At 37.5% G+C, this 20,103-nt stretch overlaps 1 long non-coding RNA gene across 1 annotated transcript; it reads right to left on the bottom strand.

The window, feature by feature from the left end:
• Positions 1–4,821: 4,821 nt before the first annotated feature.
• LOC139741530 (uncharacterized) lies at positions 4,822–12,750 on the bottom strand. The gene is made up of 3 exons (XR_011711625.1): positions 12,715–12,750; positions 9,144–9,238; positions 4,822–4,868 (listed from the first exon to the last, which is right to left on the bottom strand). It is a non-coding gene; the product is annotated as an uncharacterized lncRNA (long non-coding RNA).
• Between the last annotated feature and the right edge of the window lie 7,353 nt (positions 12,751–20,103).

The raw sequence follows: 20,103 nt of genomic DNA, 5'->3' as shown, positions 1-20,103 counted from the left end.
CAGAGGTTTACAGTACACACAAAACATGAGTAACATTATATGAACTATTAAAGTGAAAACAATACCTACCGGGAGTAAGGACCGTTCTCTGAGCCATCACACTGCCTGGTGCTTTGGGGAATTCCCCTGGCTCTTCAGCTTCATCTAAACATTATAAACACAAAATATAACCACTATTGATATCAACCAAATACATAAACATCAAATTAAAAAGAAAAAAAAAATGTATGCTGCATTCACATGCACTCAAAGTCTCAAACCTTTCTTTCTGTCCCAATCCCCCCCCCCCCCAACGGCATTATACGTTTTATATTTTGTTTTGAGTATCACTGATTTTTTTTTCTCTCTTCTTTGAATAAGGAATAAGCAATTTTCAATTTAAACTTCAAAAAATATACATTAAAAAAAAAAAAAAAATGTAGAACACCTGATACTCTTGGTGTCAGGTCTGCATTAGAGAATGAAACTCTCCTGATGTTTGGATAAGAGCAGAGAAGAATGACTCATCCCTTCCATCAACTAATTTTAAGCTGATGAGAACAATGCTGCTATTAATTGTTGTTTGAAGTCCATAGGTGTCCCTTTTGCTAACCTGAAAATTAAATTCCTTAAAGATAATAAAAAGTTCTGGTACCTCAAAAGTTTCCCTGAATTTCCTTGTCTTGGTTTGTGTTTCACGTTAAAGTACGTTGTCTGTGAGAATTACTTGCCCCAAAGTGCTCTCATGTCTTAGTAATCATGCAATAATGATTTCGTACTAGAGCCGTCGCCGTACGGCGTCGATAAATATTGTACGAAACCACTGACTGCGACCAGCAGCGTGCAGCCCATTGTACGCATAGCTAACTGCGACCAGCAGCCCCATACGCATAGCGTAATGGGGCTTCGCATTGTAGTATTCAGGATCATGACAGAATTAGTATCGCGGGTAAATGGCAACTTAAAATCCAAAAATTTCTTCAATTTGAAGACTTACCAATTAAGTTGAAGTATTGAAAACAGGCTTCGAACAACGTTTGGTTCTGCCAATAGTCCCTTTCTTTTCGAATTGATGACTGAATGTGACTCGATCGAGAGGACCTTGGGAGAGCTACTACACTGACTACTATGGCCAGCGCATGCGCACACAAACATCTTATCCGTTGATGGATTTGAAATTTGTGCGCATGTGATGTGTTCGCATGCACTGGCTGTAGTATTCAGTGTATGGTAGCTCTCCCAAGGTCCTCTCGACCGAGTCACATTCAGTCATCAATTCGAACAGAAAGGGACTATAGGCAGAACCAAACGTTGCCCGAAGCCTGTTTTCAATACTTCACCTTAATTGGTAAGTCTTCAAATTGAAGAATTTTTGGGATTTTAAGTTGACATTTATCCTGCGATACTAAATCTGTCATGATCCTGAATGCTACAATGCGAAGCCCGATTACGCTATGCATATGGGACTGCTGGTCGCTATGCGTATAAGGCTGCTGGGCGCAGTTAATTGCATGATTACTAAGACATGAGAGCACTTTGGGGCGAGTAAGTCTCACAGTGTTAGTTATATGAAAGGTACTTTAACCTGAAACACAAACTAAGACAAGGAAATTCAAGGAAACTTTTGAGGTACCAAAACTTTTTATTATCTTTAAATATCTGGCATATTGTAGAGGTAGGTAAATAGCCCTTTCCTCAGAATAATAAACCTGGGAACGTCTTTCTGATGAAGGGGAAAACAATACTGTGGATTTCCAATGAATATACTCTGACACCCCTCCCCCCCCCCCAAAAAAAAAGGAAATCTGATCATTATTCTCGGTACAAAAGGGAAGCGTATTCTCGAGTGGGGGCTTTGGTTTTTGTTTTGTTTTTGTTTTTCATTTTTATTTTAGAAACTCTAAGGTTTATTACCAGAAGATTTCATGATGTTGGGAGACATTATTCTTCAACCATGCAAAGTTTTGTGAAGGTTGCAAAAGGGATCTTATAGGACCTTTAAGAGTATCATTAAAGACACTCACACACACACACACACAAACACACAGACACACACACATACACATACACACTGTTTCTTATAGTTAATTTATACTGCAAGTTTTTCACCATAACCAGCTTGGTGAGGGGTGTATTTCACTAAAGTGAAATAATATATTGTTTCCTTTTAAAACATTGTGGTCTGTGTGCCGATTATATGATACAACTAATATTTCTTAGGGTAAAGATGAGTTGATATTGCTTAAAACTAAAATAGATTTACAACTCCTTCTTTTCTTGTCATTTATACATGTAAAAGCTGTTCCCCCTTAGTCTTTTACAGTTGTATAGCGTCGCTGGGGAGACAAGACCTCGTATCTACAAAGTGTCAAATGTTAAGGGGAGCCAAAAAACATGGCAGCCAAAGCACTACAGCGAATGGGATAGCCTTTCCTTTGAAATGTCGTGGGGGCTTCATTTTTGGGTTAAGACACTTAGGATTTGGACAGGACATCACTTATCCGATTTTTTGACCATTAATAAAAAAAAGTAATTTTCACCAAAATTGCAGATACAAGGTATTGTCAACCCAGCGACGATACACCGTGTAGATATCTTCTGATAAATTTTGTTATTTGTTCATTGTTGGTCATCCAATGCACATGTACATTATACATTTTACAATGTACATATTAGTTTTACGACTGGCTCCTTTGAAAGCCCACACTCTACTAATAACACATCAGGCTAATGAGGGTACACGTAATAACTAATGTCATGAAGTGTATATTGCCCCTATACTGACAGAGGATGCCTTTAAAAAGCCATACAGTGATAAGCAAATGCTTGATCTTAGTGGTGCGATGCAATTTAGTAAATTAATCTTACTGACAAAACTCATTCTCAAACCATCAAAGAACACTTTGTGGTTTTTTAATCAGCTTTAATTAAAGACTTGAAAGAAGTTTGCTTTACTCAGTCACGTACAAGCTCTAAAACTAGAGCCATTATCCATGTTAATTCTCTAACTAAGATAGTGAGAAAAAATATTACCTTGTACACAACAGACAATAGAATTAAGTAATCATGCACAATCCAGGGGCGGATCCAGGAATTCCGTAAAGATGGGGCGCAAAAATATTTCTGGTGGTACTTTTGGGTTTCGTTTCATTTTTTTCTTTTTATTTCTTTGTTTTAAGAAAAAATAAAGAGGGGGCTAGCGCCCGGTGTGCCCCCCTCTGGATCCGCAACTGCAATCACTTTTCACTGCACATTGTGGAAATTCAGGCTTTAATTAACTTACCACTTGCATTACTGCTTTAAAAATGCCTACTTGGTGTAAAATGTATTGTCTAGTGCAAGGAAAAGTCAGCCATGCATTTACACCACGTACAAAGCAGTAAGGAAAATGGTAATGTCACATTTCTATTTTCCTTCCAAATTATTTAGATTATGATAATATACAGCTTAAAATATATTTTGTTTTGGATGTGTTTGCAAAGACTTGCAATCAACCTACACATTGTACATTGAAGTGAATGCAAGTTCACAGTTCCACTCTGTGCATGAGCAAAAGGTCATTTGTGATATTAACAGGCATGTCATCTTTTTAACTTCACTAAGATAAAAATTTGTGATGTTCATATGTACACATTGTAATGATGAATGACATAATCCTTGCAAATGGTGCTTGCCACATATCCATCTGACAGCAATGAAGTGTTCACTGAAGCTTAGTGTTTGGTAATATTTCAATACAAAAGGTCTGATAATACATTCAATGTGAAAAAATCAAAATGATCCTCTCCCAAGTGTAAATTGAAGGGCCACTGTAGTCATCTGGTCTACGCAGGTTCATTCTTTGTTTGAACATGAGTGCCATAAATTGTTATGTCTGACAAGGCTATGCATTATGTCGCCTTGACAACAAGTGAAGTATCTAACCAACTGAGAAAAATAAAAGGTCATTTATCTAAATATGAACATGAGAGCTGATTACGAGCTGGGTATTTTTGAGTACTTCTTGTGCTTTTGATAATAACTGGTACATACAGTCCTACTGCCTGAAACTAGTGTTTACGAGTGCCAACAAGTTGGCATTTGATCACCAAGACAGAAGGTGAATAGTTTCAAGCCCTATTAAACATTGCTCCATGAGCAGAAAACTTGGGCTCCATCAATCTTTGGCACGCAGCTGAGCCAGATGAATTTTGTATGCGTTTAATTTTTTGTAGACTGTCCAAGATACCGAGTAAGTGATTCAGGCAGCTAATAGTGTAGCTGTGGTGGCTCAGGGTTGTGGCAGAACATACTTACTGAATCATATATTAAAAGTACCCTGCACTATGAAAGCAGTTACACCATGCTATATGATTACACATCTAAAGGCCAAACATTTTTGCACTATGATAAAAAAAAAAAATTTTTAATCGAACATGCAAAGAACAATGTGACATCGTTAGATCTAAACATGTACCAGTATTGTATATGAATTAAAGGTGTATGCTATTAATGTACATGATTATGCAAAAACAAACCAGAGTTGCATCTATGTTCTATCTTTCAGCTCTAATGTGAGGAAAATTCAAACACATCCCCATGTCTGTAGTGTAATATACATTACACCTGTGACATAGTATGTGTATGTGCATAATCAGTTCAGTTTATTATTCTTTGCATCTTTTATTGTGATTCCCTTTACCTAATTTAATAGGACAGAGGGATATATTCATTTATGAAATTAGGATGAACATTTTGTTATCATAGTCATTATTATCATCATCATTCAATATCATTTCAATTATGATTATCATTATAATCATCATCGACATCATCATCATTGTAAAATTTATGATAGCATAAATACCTTTGTTGAAATTATCTGGTCCAAGCTGGTCATCAGCAGGCCTCTGAAAGGAAAAAAAAACAAAACAAATTGATGAAGAGATTTTACTGTACCATCATATCCTAAATCTTAATCATCTTTACCAATCATCAAACCCTGGGGGAGTTTTGCAGCAGAAATTATTTTGCCATAACTAAATTGATACCCCTGAATTTCACTTCATATCTTACAATAGAAAGTGGAGATTAGAAGAAAAAGATGGATATTAAAGGTGTTTACATTCATTATATCTGCACATCAGAATTAAATATAAAATAATATAAATGACAAGTTTGTCACAAATGTGTTGAATGTTCACCTTCCTTGACCTAGGTTTAATTGGATGAATAGGAGAGCATGTATTTGGGGATTTAAGGACTTTTACCATGACTTCGACCCATTCGTAAGTTTAATGCATTGAGTAATTTTCAAGGTACGGAGAAAAAGTGCAATTTCTGTATTGAAAAGTACATTGTTACCATTTTCATCTGGCCTTTGACCCTAAAATTCAAAAGATAATCACTGTCTGACAGAACATGCATAAAATATGTAGTAAGTTTCAAGTTAACTTGAGCCACTTCCGAGATATGGAGGAAAAAGTTAGTTCAGTACTTTCCCTTGATCTTTGACCTTTTGACCTTTGAGGCAAACAAAAAAAGAAAAAAAAGAAAGTTTCCAGAGAATCTCTATTAGGTTATATGCATACAACAAGTGTAAAAAAAAATGAATCCTGCTGGTATTGCATAAACTTATGAGGGAAATAGTAAAATTTTGAAGTGTTGCCCTTGACCTTTGACTCCTGACCTTTGACCCATGAACCCTAAATTCTCTAGATAATCACTGCCAGTCAGTATATGTATATACATTATGTTCCATGAAGATACCGTGAACAATTTCCAAGGTACAGAGAAAAAATTGAAGTTTTAATATTTCTACTTGACCTTTTGACCTTTGACCCCATGACCCCAAACTTTCACCAGATAATCTTAATTGGGTAATACATGTACACACTAAGTTTCAAGAAAATATCTTCAGTCATTGCATAGATATGTTGGAAATAGTGAAATTTTATGTATTTGATCTTGACCTTTGACCTTGAGCATGTGCACCCAAAAGTTGAAAGGCACAAGTTCACCCCCTAATACACATGCATGCCAAGTTTCATTAGGAATAGGCTACCTCAAAAGGTTTTTTAGTTACGCTGTCCACAAAATTCATTACCGACGGACGGAAGGATGGAAGGATGGACGGATGGACGGATGGAAGGACGGACGGACAACCCGAAAGCATAATGCCTCCGGCACCACTTCGTGGTGGAGGCATAAAAAAAGAAATAGAAACAACATTACAGTCAAGATTGATGAGCAGCTGATTGCTGGGAGAAAAATATTCCCAACGATAGTACATTAAACCTGTTGAGGACGAGTCCTGAATTTACTCGGGCAGGGATGTATGGGAAATGAGTGTTGTAGCAAAATTAGCCCGTCCTAAACGGGTTAGATGAATTCGATTCTATTTCATTCCTGTATTGTTGTAAGGACGACAGTTCAAAGAGCGTTTTGATACTTTGCTTCCTATTTTGTAGGAAAACATGCACATTCGTTGGAAAACTTCTGGGGATGTACAGCTGTACACGATTCTGCTTTAGCTAAATGAGATTAGATCTTTGGCTATTTTCCCAAATGCTCTGTATGTTGTAAACATATTGTACCCTCCTTTGATACTGCAAACTAGATGAGATGAGTGACTGTATACAATTTTAAGTTTTTGCTTAAAAATACAGGGCGCTACATTAAGCACTTGCCTGATTGCCCGGGGCAAGTGAAAATCAAATTTGGGCATGTGTTTTTGAACAATGATAACAAATGCTTGCCTGAGTGGGGTAAGCAACAAGTTTTGAAGCCACCTTTTTTTACTTCATTTCAGCAACTTTCCAACACTTACATACAACTGTATGTACATGAAGAAGCCTCAATGCACTGCAATGGGAACATTAGATCGGACCTGGTTTGTTACTCCAGTGTGTTTAAGCATGCGAATCAATGTTTGCTGTTTTTTCAAATGATTGTGTTTCATGAAGCCCTTGACTAACACATGTAAAATTCTATATCCTTTCCTTATATTTTGGACTTTCTTTTCAGGCAAGTAAAATTAATGTTCAGGCAAGTGTTTCGCAGCAAATTTGAACATCTGCTTGCCCAACCGAGCAAGTGGTAAAATAAAGTTATGTAGCACCCTGCTTAATGTCCAATGTTCTGTCTCATGTTTTGAGCACAAATTTTCTACGTAGTTTCATTTTTCTCAAGTTTTGCACTATGTTAAATCACATTTTGCTTTGAGGATGTTGCATAGCATATTGCCGGCTTTTCAGGATGTTGCACAAGAATTTGAGCATGTTGCAGTGACATGGTCAAACCCCCTTGTGGTCCACCCTGATTCTATGATTTGATCATAATCATGTCATCTGCTAGTTCAAAGAGACCCCTGCGAGTTTTACCAAACAGCAAACAGTGACAGCATAAAATGCTATTAGTACAGCAGTAAATGTACATTATTGGTAACCAGGAAGCACCGTCCATGATCTCTGGTCACGGGTCAATGAATTTTAATACTAACTAGTAGCTTGAGCTAAACTTGGACCTGAAGCGGACCTGATCTACCTCCCGAGAGCAGACTAACTTTAGCTTGGGCGAAACATTTTTCGACCTTGTATACTGGGAAAGCGAGCTAACCCCCAGTATAAAAGGGGTATCTAACACTCATTATCTTTGGGCTTCTGTGTAGTTGACTTTGTGGGTTTAAAGGGTGAAAAGTGTGAAAACAAGTGGCTTCAGAACTTTTTGCTTGTGCAGGCAACTATTTTTTTTTTATTATTGTTCCACAACACTTGCCCGTCTTCGATTTTCACTTGCCCTGGGTAATAGGACAAGTGCTTATACATGTAGCACCCCGCCAATGTCTGTACTATGTAGGTGTCACTGTGCTACATCACCAAAAAGCAAAAACTTTGAGACAGCCGAAATATCAGGACTCTTGAAATATCAAGCACTCTGAGAGTACAGATCTCTGCCAAGCAGGGTTTTTTGGGGGGGTTTTTCACCACTGATCTTGTTCTTCCATAGAGATGATTTCCACTCATAAGATGTCATGCATGTTGAAAATAGTCCACTTTCCCAATAGAAGCCTTCTATTACGACATCAACTTTCAGCTGCGTGGCGCCTCACTCTAGCCCTTGCAGAAACTAGAGAACGCACTTTCGTGCATGCATGCAAACCTCAAATATGCACAGCTTGAACCCCCAAATTCATTGACCCTACCTGCCAAAATATCAAAAATTCTTCTTAAAATCCATAAAAATTCCTGGATCACTACCAAAATTATTAATGTCTCTAAGTGTTACTTGTATCATTCTCAACCTTTCCTGTAAATTTTATCGAAAACTGTTTACTACTTTTTGAGTCATTTTGCACACGGACAAACAAACAAACAAACAAACGTCGAATAAAACATAACCTCCTCCCTTGGCGGAGGTAATAATGAGAGGCAAAAAGGGTTATCAAAAGGTATTCAAAACCATAATGTTTACATAGCTGCAACAAATTAGTCATTATATGGAAGATTGCAATGCATATTGGAGTTTACTGATCATTACTGAATAAATAAATCAGCCTTTATAATAATCAAGCAATCACTCAACATGGAGATCTGAAGACCACCACTTGATTACTGTTCAACAGTTTGAGACCCCCACACTCAGACTTTGATAGACAGGTTGGAAGCTGTGCAAAACAGAGCAGCGCAATTTGTTAGAGGCAACTACTCTAGGCACAGCAGCGTAACAAATATGAAGCGTGAGCTGGGCTGGGATCTGCTGACACACCGATGCACAGGAGGTCACATCACCACATTCCGTGAAGCACTTGCGGGTCGCCTATCTATACCACTTCGAAAAGCCCTACGTCCCGTCCGAAGGGTTCTCCGGAAGTCATTATCTACAAGTTATCCCAATCGCCACAAACAAAAAAAGTTATAAGTACTCATTCATCCCTAGAGCTGTTACAAATTGGAACGCACCACTCCCACCGACAGTCACCGGCATCATAAACAAAGACTCCTTCAATGCAGCAATCCTTCATTACATCCAAGAGCAAAGCAACAAGTCTCTAAACTTCTCTCTCCGCGTAATAAACACCAGTGCACCCCCTGTCCGGTTGGCCCATACTTAGGGGTGTTGGACAGTAACATAGAAGAAGAAGAAGGGATTCTGAGGGGAAAAGTGAACACCTGGTACCAACTCACCTTGACTCCTTGCTTTCCTGTGGCTTCTTCGTCCATGGCTGGGGCGTCAGTCACAGCATTTCCATTTGACACGTCAGGACTAGAAGTGCAGGGCTCTGAGCGGGTAAAATCAGAAAGCATGCACGGAGGATGAAACTACAAAATTATACAATGCAGTTCACTCTTTCGAAAACCTCCTTGGCTTCAGTGAAATCACTACACTAGTTAGCCCAGACAATGACTCTTGAGAGTCAGAGGACTCAGAATTATCTACTTTTCTTCCTTAATTGCTCATTCCGGTTTTAAACTTCATGAAACCATCACATATGATCCATCTTAACTGAATTACATTTCTGATAGCCACAAGAAATTTTTATTGACAAATTATGGAAGGGAATGATTATTAAAGGTAGGTGTGTGCATGGTGTACTGTGCATTTCTAATTCTACATGATGAAGTTCAGTAGTACTGACTAAAAGTAGAAGGAACAGCATGCCTACAATATAATTTCTACTACTTTAGTACGACTGGTATGGTTGAGAGTCTAATACATCAGCACCCTCACGTTTTTCTATCAATAGAAACTTAGAATAATACACAATTTGCCTGAAATTTTACTCAAAGGTGGAGAAAATACTCCACATTTGCAAGCACTTATTGGAAATGCGATTTGAGATGGATACGCGCTTTCAGTTAACTGCTTCAACGTGGAGGTTTTTATTTTCGCCGCACTCAGTGGCACTTTGCTTTGAAACTGACACTCCTACCCTCCATTGGCAATATGTGTGAAGTGCACGTACCGGTAATACCCCACGTGTGTATCAATAATATATGGTATCACTGTTTTGCTGTTGCTATTGTTAATTATTTTTTCCAGCGTTTCAGTACACAACATCATTTTAAAAATACACATTTTAAACAAATACAATCATCGACAGCCGAATCATGGACCGTATCACAGACTGTATCACAAAGTCATATTTTAGATGGTTGCTATCTGCAAGCATAATTACGCTCTTTTAAGACCAATTTCACTTGCGCTATCCGTGATTGGCTGCCAGTATTATTGTTGTTGTTAAGTTTTTAGGTGTACTATTTGTGTATTCTTTGACCACTTTGACTTGTTCAGCTAGTTCTGGATTAACAATTAGGACTAACGTTACTGCCTAAGCAGCCGAGTCCTTGACTATTTTACCATGAACGAAATTCTAATTCAGCATGTGTTCAGCGCATTATGGCTCAAAACCCTCGCAGTCCTTTACCCGAGGTTGACTTGCCAAACACTCACCATGCTCACCCATCCAAACCAAACAAGATACCTGCGTGTACCGGTAGTACCCACTAAAGGGCGCTAGTGTACTTTCGCACCCGTTTGTCAAATGACCTCCAAACATGCACAAACTCACTCTGAAAATCCAACAGCCTTGAATATTTGCATCTGAGTCCAGCAGAAAAGGAATTTTCCACCGTTTTGACACTTTTAAACTTGTCGGGATATGTCAATCGCAGATAGTTTGCTCTGTGATAACTGCGTTGCACAGGAGTAGACAGCACAGCATGCACGGTGTACAAAACATCTTCACGGCAGCAAGCAACGCGATTGATCTGAATGTAGCTATCTCACAGCGATCAGAGCAAGTTCTTCTATGGTATCCTTAAAAAGACTTTTTCCACCTTTCTCTCGGCTTGGACCAAGTCGCAGCAGCAATTGATGAGGATTGGGGTTGTTCGTGTTGTATGTGTGTGTGTGTGTGAGTGTGCGCACGCGCGCGTGTGTGTGTGTGTGTGTTCTTTTTCATTCGTAATATTGACAATGTTGAATTGATGTTGTTGTAATGATATTTGTGTTATTTTGTCAAGAATAAATTTGTATATATATTGTTTATAAATATGAAAAAGAAAGACAACTAAAAGATTGACAAAAACAAAAAAGTGTGTGTGTGTGTGTGTGTGTGTGTGTGCATGAAAGAAGATTGTGGAAAAATGTGGTTTTAAGACAAGGGTGAAAAAATGAAAAAAAAAACTTTTCAAAAAAAAAAGGCTAGGAAAAGGCGGAAAAGGAAATGAGAGAAAAGACATTGAAAAAAAAAACCTGGAAAAAATGAAACAAAAGGTTTACAAAATAGAGAGTTCACTAAAAGATAATAATGGAAAGACATAAAGAAGAAAAAATTGAATTATAAAGGAAAGCAAAGGGAGGGATGGATATGTTTGAAAAGAAAAGAGGAAACCATTAGAAGAGGAAAATAAATTTGGTGTAGATTGAAAACAGAAAAGCACTAGATAGACTATACAGAAATTAGAAAATTTTAGAGACGAATCAAAACTGGATGAAAGCAAAGATTAGGAAGGAAAGAAAGAATTATACTGAATATACAGGTTGAAAGGGAAATGAAGAAAAGGATTCATTAGAACGACACATAAGAAAAAGATAGTGGAGAGGATAGAAAGGAAAGACCCTTGTGCAACTGTAGTTGCAGGGAAAAACAACCCATGAATGAAGGAAGCAAAGGATTAGAGAGAAAGTACACTTAAAAATATGAAATTGAGAAAGTTCGACAAGAGGAAAACCAGAGGAATGATTGATAGGAAGGGAAGGAAAATTAAGGTAGAACGCCTATAGACCCCTACCTGAAACTGAAAGAAGACAAGATAGAAAAGAAAGAGAAAAATATAAGTGGCAGCACACACTCGCACACGCGCTCAACCCCTTTGAAGCTACACCACTAACGCAAGACTTGGTTGAGGAAAAGAGAAAAATAAATGTTAGCTTTTCAACGACGCCATTACATATAGATCTATCCTGGACAAAAGACATTGTGTTACTACATTCAGACCATGCGCTGCGCTGAACGTATTCGTACAGTCCTTGTATGCGTGTACAAGAGCGGCATTTCAAGCGATCAAGATTTTCCAACCATTTTCCGAGACTTGTAAATACTAAAAGTGTTAAAACTTAATGTCTAGAAGTTTATTCGACTTTGGAGGCTCAGGTGCAAGTATTTTAGGTTACTGAATAACAAGGGTGAGTTTGTGCATGTTTGGAGCCTGGAGGTCATTTGACAAACAGGTGCAAAAGTACACTACTCACTACACTAGCGCCCACTAATGACCAAGTAGTAAAAAATATAACGTTAATACTGCGCCTTATAACCGTTACTTATCCCTTGTACAGGTTAATAGTAAATAGGCCAGTTAATACATGTAGAAATCTAAACACTATTGGCTTTGCACTAAAGCCCCGATTATGATAGACAATTCACACGATAGCCGATCAGGGATAGCTTTAGGAGCAGTGCTCCTAAATTTCGCACGTACCGCACCGGACGAGCGCTGGATGCCTGATGGCAATACGATGGACTGGATGTGGCCGCCGTGGTCTAGCCAGGATCTACAGAAATTGGCGGTATTTCAAGTTTACGGGCAGATAAACAGAGCGTAACTGAAAGAATACACTCACAGAAATATGCTGGTTTACCACACGCGTTATATGATTGAGTAAATTCTGCAGTTTAAGTCACAAAGCCAAGTCAAGAGTGTAAAAAAGTACAACTACTGGCCCTTAAAACATGGAAATTTTTGTAGGTCTTACCAGCAGAAGCGACGGGTTGAACCTGCGCCATTTTCCTTCAGTGTTGAGATGAGTGCGCGCGCACACCAACCACACACAGAGTAAATATTCATTAAGAATAATAAATATTCATAAGTTTGTACATGTAGTTTTATGGGAGTGCGAGTATGTATATCGCAAATGCAGCGTCCTGACTCAATAATGTGAGGTTCTTGGAAATAGTTGGGGATACAAGTATTACATTATTCGAACAGCTGTCAGTTTTCTATAGATGGACAAAGAAAAAAAAAAGGATAAAAAAAAAACTCACTGGTGCATTTGTGCCTTCGATAATCGAGGTTCGAAGCCGCCGTCTTTCTGAACAATCTGAAGTTTCATTTTCAATGTCGACTTTGCATGCGGGTATAATATGTTTGTTTATATGCCTACGCCCATTGCACATATAGCAATACCTCTGAGATATCACTTTAAAGACCGTAAAATTAGCAGATTTCTCAAGGATCTTTTAGTGAACTTGCACTGATCTTCTATGAGGTCCTTTGCGATTCCATAGTGATCTTTTAGTGAATCTCATGGTCTCCGTGGTCTCCATTTTCTTAAACGTTTCAAAATAGTCTTTCGGCGGGTGTTTTTTTTTTTTCAAGAAACTATTGGTCTTTCAAGAAAGTGATCTGTCAAGGTAGCAGTCTTTCAACAACCTCTCAATGATTACATGCTCAAGGGTCTTATAGTCTTTCAATTGTCTTTCGACAGTCTCTCAAGGATTGCCACATTCTTTTGGGGGGGAAAATCACTGAAAGATAGCGAGGGATCATTATGAAAGACTGATCTCTCAGAGATCTTGATGGATCTCTTGAAGATCTAACATGTCTATAAAAGGGGGTATGTTCAAATGATCTTGAACCTCTCAATATTATAGTCTTAGGCCTGTTGATCTCTTATGTGAACGTGGGGCAATCTTCTTGGTTCCACTGGGAAATTCATTGGAAAATTACTTTTTGTGTGCTTTTCGATGATCTTCCAAGGTATAAGTCATTCCATTAGTGGAGAGTATTCTTATCTGGTCTTGGAGATTGTGAGGGACCTTACCATTTTAGGTCTCTCAGTGGTCTCTGGGGAGCATCTCCGAATGATTAAATATAAAGCAAAAAGTCGACAACCGATTTTATCACTTTTTATATCACTGCATGCCGTTATTGCACTGTAAAAACAACTAAGTTGCACGTACTCAGGGCATTATACACTGCAAAAACATCGGTGTTAGATTTAACACCACGGGTGTTAAATCTAACACCGATCAAACTTCAATAAAGGACCACACCCACAGGTGTTAGAAATGCACTGTGATGGTGTTGAAAAGTGTTCACCTGACACTTCGTGGTGTTAATTTGACACTGTATCTGGTGTTATTTTGACACTGTACTGGTGTTAATTTAAAAATGACACCACATGGTGTTGATTTGATATTTGTTGGTGTTAATATCAATGGTTTAACACCCGTCCAGCTTCAATAAGGGTCCACACCAGCTGGTGTTACTTTGGTGTAAATTTATTTTCACATTTTTTCAAAAATCTAGTATTTTAATGTAAAATTCTTGATCGTCTTGTTTAAATTAAAAATCAACAAGAAGTGCAGTTACTATAAAGAAACTCTTCAAAAAACAGTTTTAAAATTTGGAAATGACACCCGGGGGTGTTAATTTAACACCATAAATGAGCACCGAAAATTTAACACCAGCTCGGTGTTCACTATTATTTTAACACCGGACTTTTTGCAGTGTGAATTTGAGGCTTTGGCAGAGCAGATAAACGGACCATTGCGAGCAAAAGCTCATTTTCCCGGCAAATTTGAATAGCTCATTTCTCTATTAGGAGTAAATACCTTCAACACAATGTTCAAAGTCCCATATTGACTAAATATAAATCCTATTTTGACATATTTAGAATATATTGTTGTTTTGTATGTGTATACAAAATGGTCATGACAGACATTCAACTGAATTTTATTTTGTTGAAAATAAAAGTGAATAAAATGAAATAAGGAGAAATATGCTTGCAAAACATAATGGATATAATAGTATATTATTGTTTAACAGAGTTACAACACTCAAAACAGAATATCAGTACTTAAGTGTCCTTAAATACGACATAAGTTATGTAAAACAAGAAAGTTTTGATTAATCCAATTTCCCCATGCCTTCACGAAACACTATATTGAGTCCTTCACAACAACATATGAAAATTATGGGACGTGATGATATCTTTGCCCCATATGACTCTCTTGATCATACGCGGTCATTTTCAGGGCAGATAATACTTTGTATTGGGGGCGCTGTGACATAGTGAATAACAGTGCCGTATAAGTCTGTCGACTTCCGATCAGAGGACCCGAGTTCGAATCCCAGCGCTTATCACGTCCTTGGATCACAAGATGTTTTATACCCACCATGTCCCTCTCGACCTATAGGTGTATAAATGGGTACCTGGCAGCGGTATGGGGTAATGATAATGGCAGGGCCCTCTGGGTAAGAGCAGTGGCAACACTGAAGAGGCTGCCCCGGGTAAATAAGACTTTATTGTCGTTGTCTTTTCTATGGAGCAATATACTATAGTTCTCCTAATCTCTTCCCTCTTCACTGTGTATAAAGGGCCTATACTTGGTTGAACCAAAGAAATTCAAAAACTGAAGTCAGGGCCGGCGCTACGTTATTAAAAGTGAGGGGGCCCAGTTTATAAGAACAGGGACGTCGATTTATTTTGAGGATGGAAGGGGAAAGACATTTTAGATGATATAATTTTTGACTTCCGGGGTTCATCGGCTGACAAGCAAAAACAAAAACAAAAACAAAAACACTAACCTTTGACATTTTTTGGTGCCACTTCTGGATTAAAACAAAGGGAGGGGGCTCAAGTGGTAAGATTCTGTGTATTCCTATGTATTATGCAAAACAAGGGGTCCCTGGTCGTCCCCCTCCCCCTTTACCTAAATCTCTAAACCTAAAACTAGATCAATATAAAAATCTCGATTTGCTAAAAAGTGCGTGTTTACCTCTAGTTTCTATATTGTAATGAGACATCGTTTATAGGAACAAATAAGAAAAACATGCATACCCTCTGTGTCCCATTTTTCAAGTTATAATACGTCCGAAATACACATTTATGAGGGTCACCGATAAGGGCAAGTATAGTTTGCAGGCACAAACCCCTTGTTGGTCGTAAAGGAGTCTGCGTGCGCCAAGACTACTACACGCACCACTGCATTGCAGGGAGAAACAACAGGCCGGAGTGGTGCATGTAGTAGTCTTAGCGCAGACTCCTTTACGACCAACAAGTGTTTGTGCCTGCAAACTAGGCAAGTACGGCTCTGATAAGGGACAGTGCCGTATGCGGCACTGGTAAGGGAACAGATACCACGCCCTCTAAAGTCTACTTGGGAATAGTCGAGTGGCTTAGGGACGACCACTGTCGAAATCGTTCTGTACATTTGCTTTCCACTTTAGGGGAAAAACACCCTTAGGCTTATGATACCTCGTTTTCAGACGTAAAATACTCTCCTATGAAGTTAAGTTCATTATAATCTTCAAAGTTTGATTTGATTTCTTTATGCTTGTCTGTGTTAATTTGGTGAACGTAGTCTACGAGAGAGTGTTTATACCTATTACAGTATGAAGACAATCCCCGGATCACTGTAAAAGCAACAGAGTTGGAAAGTCAAAGTTAACATACTAGTAGTTTTTCGTAGATTTAGTAAGATCTACGTGGAATTTCTTTTGAGACAAATAAGAAAGGTTTAATTGCTTTTCAGGGTCAAATAATGTTTACCCGTTGTCTTCTTCATACCTATACAAACAAATTCATTATGTTGGTTTTCTTTTTTTATATATTTGTTTTTATGTCTGCATACGTAAAAGTGAAAAGGTTTGCATTTGTACAGTTGAAGAAATTGTTCACAAAAACCGATAAGTCCATTTGCCAAATTGAAATATTTGCGATTAAAGGTCAAGAAAAATAAAGAGAATAATAAGAAAATTTTTGCTTCTTTTGACTATAACTTCAAAAATGTACCTTTATATGTAGTGACCAATATAATAATATCATTTAAAAGGTATCATTTTGTACTTTATGATAGAGACCGTACTTCAAAATCTTTAAAAATGGACTTATCGGTGTTTGCGAACAAACTCTTCAGTTGCTAATGATTCGACGTTAGGATGCTCATAAAGGTCATACAAGAGTTATAGTTGTTGAAGTATGCATGGAAAAAAAATGATTTCCTGCTTTGATGCATTTATATTGGATGAACTACATGAGGTGGTTACTGTGTACATTATAGTCTTGTTTAATCACTGTAATAGTTGAGACCTATAAACATGATATTTTTCTGCACAGGATACCAAGTATTATATAGCAACTGTTTTCAACTTATTGAATACTGGTAATACAATTGAGGATTTTCATCGCAAAACGAGTTTACTCCATTCTTGTTAAGTTGAGATATTTGTGATTAAAGCTGCTAAAAGATAAAGAAATAAGAAAATAAAGGGTATTTCTAATCATAACTTCTAGAATATTCCTTGTTATGCTACAAGTGAGGTATATACTCTCTGATGATAGACTTACTTTGAAATTTAAAAAAAGAATGGTGCTTATAGCTCTTTTGCAATCTCTTTATTGAAATTATTAATCAATGAATCTATAGGGTCGAGTTGTTTTATCGTATGTTGTATTGCAGTTCATTGTAGTATGGCAATAATGTCGCATTCGAGTTGACACTACTATATTTGGTTAGATTGTATATGTGTTCCTTATCACAGTGGCGGATCCAGAGGGGGGCGCAACCGGCGCACGCCCCCCCCCCCTTTATTTTTCCTGAAAAACAAAAGAAATAAAAAGAAAAAAAAAGAAATGAAACCCGGAAGTGCCATCAGAAATATTAGTCACGCCCCCCCCCCCTTTACAGAATTCCTGGATCCGCCCCTGTATTATGTTCATTCTATGGGAAAAATAAATAATACAATACAATGCAATCGTAAATAAACGCCGATTGCTCAGTTTTTGCATATTATGATGATAAAAAATAATCTTGCGGGCACGATAGGCCTACTCGGTCTGGATAGGCCTACAACTCACGATCCCTGATTGCTGCAGACAGCGTCTCCGCCCGATATGTCAGCCAGAGATGGTTCTGCGGATCCCTTGCAGGTGCTGGTACTGCGTTTAATTCAAATTAATGATTCTTGTGCCGAGCTGTTTTCATTGTAACTGATTGACAATATCTATTGATTGACACAATTTCTATGCCAAAGATAATCTTATCATGTTTGTTACTCTGACACTGAATCATTGGTGTTTAGGTCGATGAAGGGCAATTCGTTAATCAATTACAATTAAAAAAAAATGATAATTTGAATGATATATGTAGTTAAGGAATTATTTTTTATGTTGTTTTTAATCTGATTTTCCTGAGGGAATGATTATTGAAATTTTCCTAATGCCACCAGCTCCTCTGAGATGCTGCAGAAACTCAGTTACCCCTACGAAAGGAGTCGCCACGAGGATTTTGATCTCGAAAAATGATTGTGAGCTCCAATATACAATCCATTGCAGAACTGAAGTTTTCGCACGTTCTCCTGTTGCAAGACTTGATTGGAACATCCTTTTTGAACAAAAATCGAAATCATTCATTTCGTATCTATTTACTAGGTCGATTCCGAGAGCTGACTCTTAGTGTAAAAAATGAAAACAAAAATGAAAAGAAAAACATTTTAAAAATTAATACAAAATCACTTGGCATTCCATAGCTATTTGACACTTCCTCTTCCTCCTCCTCCTCCCCTCCCCCCCCCCCCCCCCCCCCCCCCCATCTTCTGATGTAACATCAGAAGCAAAACATTACATGACTGCGGGTTGAAATTACAAAGAGAAAGAGAATCTTAAAGTCAACGTATCAGTGTGTGTATGTGCATTTCAGTGTTTTGTTACATGACGGGAATACATAAGGCCTATCATTCCAGCGAAGTGTATAGGTCTATAATACTAGTAACAACACTGGCAAGCGAAAGATGACGACACGACTGCGTGGGTTTTAACGACCTCCTGACTGTATAATGTAACAGCGTCTTTTGTTACAATTTGAAAGAGACCTTTGTTTGGGCAAACGGCAGCTAACCAGTATAGTGGTAACTCTCGGGGGAAGAGGGCCAGCCTTTGCTCGATCACTTTCTTAATTTCAGGGGGTGCAGTTGAGTTGATTCCTGATTTTAAATTAGGCTTTTTATTCTTGTTTTTTTTTGGTAAATAGGTTGTTTATGTATTCAATGTCGATGACGCGCTGAACACCAAATCTTATTCGACTCAATCAAATTCAAATCAATTTTATTTCCAACAGCACATTCTTCCAATTATATATTTAAAATGTAGCGAATACAAAATAGTATAAACATAAATATAGTTATTACTATATACGATGTCATACTGAATTATATGAAACCATTATTGATCAAAATCATTGTACATATTGGAAAAGAGAGATCGTATAGGCAAGCTTGTAGAGATGTGGGCCACTTCATTTCCGGGTATATAGGTGACATTTTGGTTTTCGAATATTTGGGGAATTAGTGGCTATAACCCCAACAATAATATTGGAACGTATATAAAGTGGCCCTTAACGCTTCTGCAAAGGAAAAGTTATTGAAATGGGGCATCATGCTGTGTTTTCCATCCACCACGTTCCTGATTACAAAGTGTGATAGCTTCCTTTTTTGATTCATTTTAACATGTACATTCATTAATTTTTGAATGAATGTATTTTCCATTCTTTCATTTCTTTATTGGCCATTCATTCATCTCAGTGAATCTATTTCAGTACCTAATTTTCTCTTCATCTCGCTTCTTCTCTCTATCTATGAATCAATCAATCAATCAATCAATCAATCAATCAATCAATCTTTATCATCTGTCTATCTATCTACATGTATTTATCTATCTATCTATCTGTCTATTTCATTATCTATCCATTGAGCTGTCTATCTCTATGATCCATCTATCTATCTATTAATCTATCTATCTATCTATCTATCTATCTATCTGATCTATCTATCTATCTATTTATCTATCTATCTACCTATACCTATCTATCTATGGGCTATCTATCTATCTATCTATCTATCTATCTATCTATCTATCTATCTATCTATCTATCTATCTATCCATGTATCTATATGTATCTATATCTATCCATCTATCTCATTATCTATCTATTGAGCTGTCTATCTCTATGTATCTGTCTATCCATCTATCTATTTATCTATCTATCTATCTAATTATAGGTCTATTGAGATATGTCTATCTATTCTATCTATGTATCTAATTATCTATCTATTGAGCTGTCTATCTATCTATCTCAAGGTA

This window comes from Diadema antillarum, unplaced genomic scaffold (assembly GCF_040938485.1).
Source record: "Diadema antillarum isolate AM-2024a unplaced genomic scaffold, OU_Dant_1.0 seq00000932_RagTag, whole genome shotgun sequence".
NCBI classification, from domain to species: domain Eukaryota; kingdom Metazoa; phylum Echinodermata; class Echinoidea; order Diadematoida; family Diadematidae; genus Diadema; species Diadema antillarum.
The sequence above is the reverse complement of the archived record's forward strand: the minus strand, read 5'-3'. Positions and strand labels throughout refer to the sequence as shown.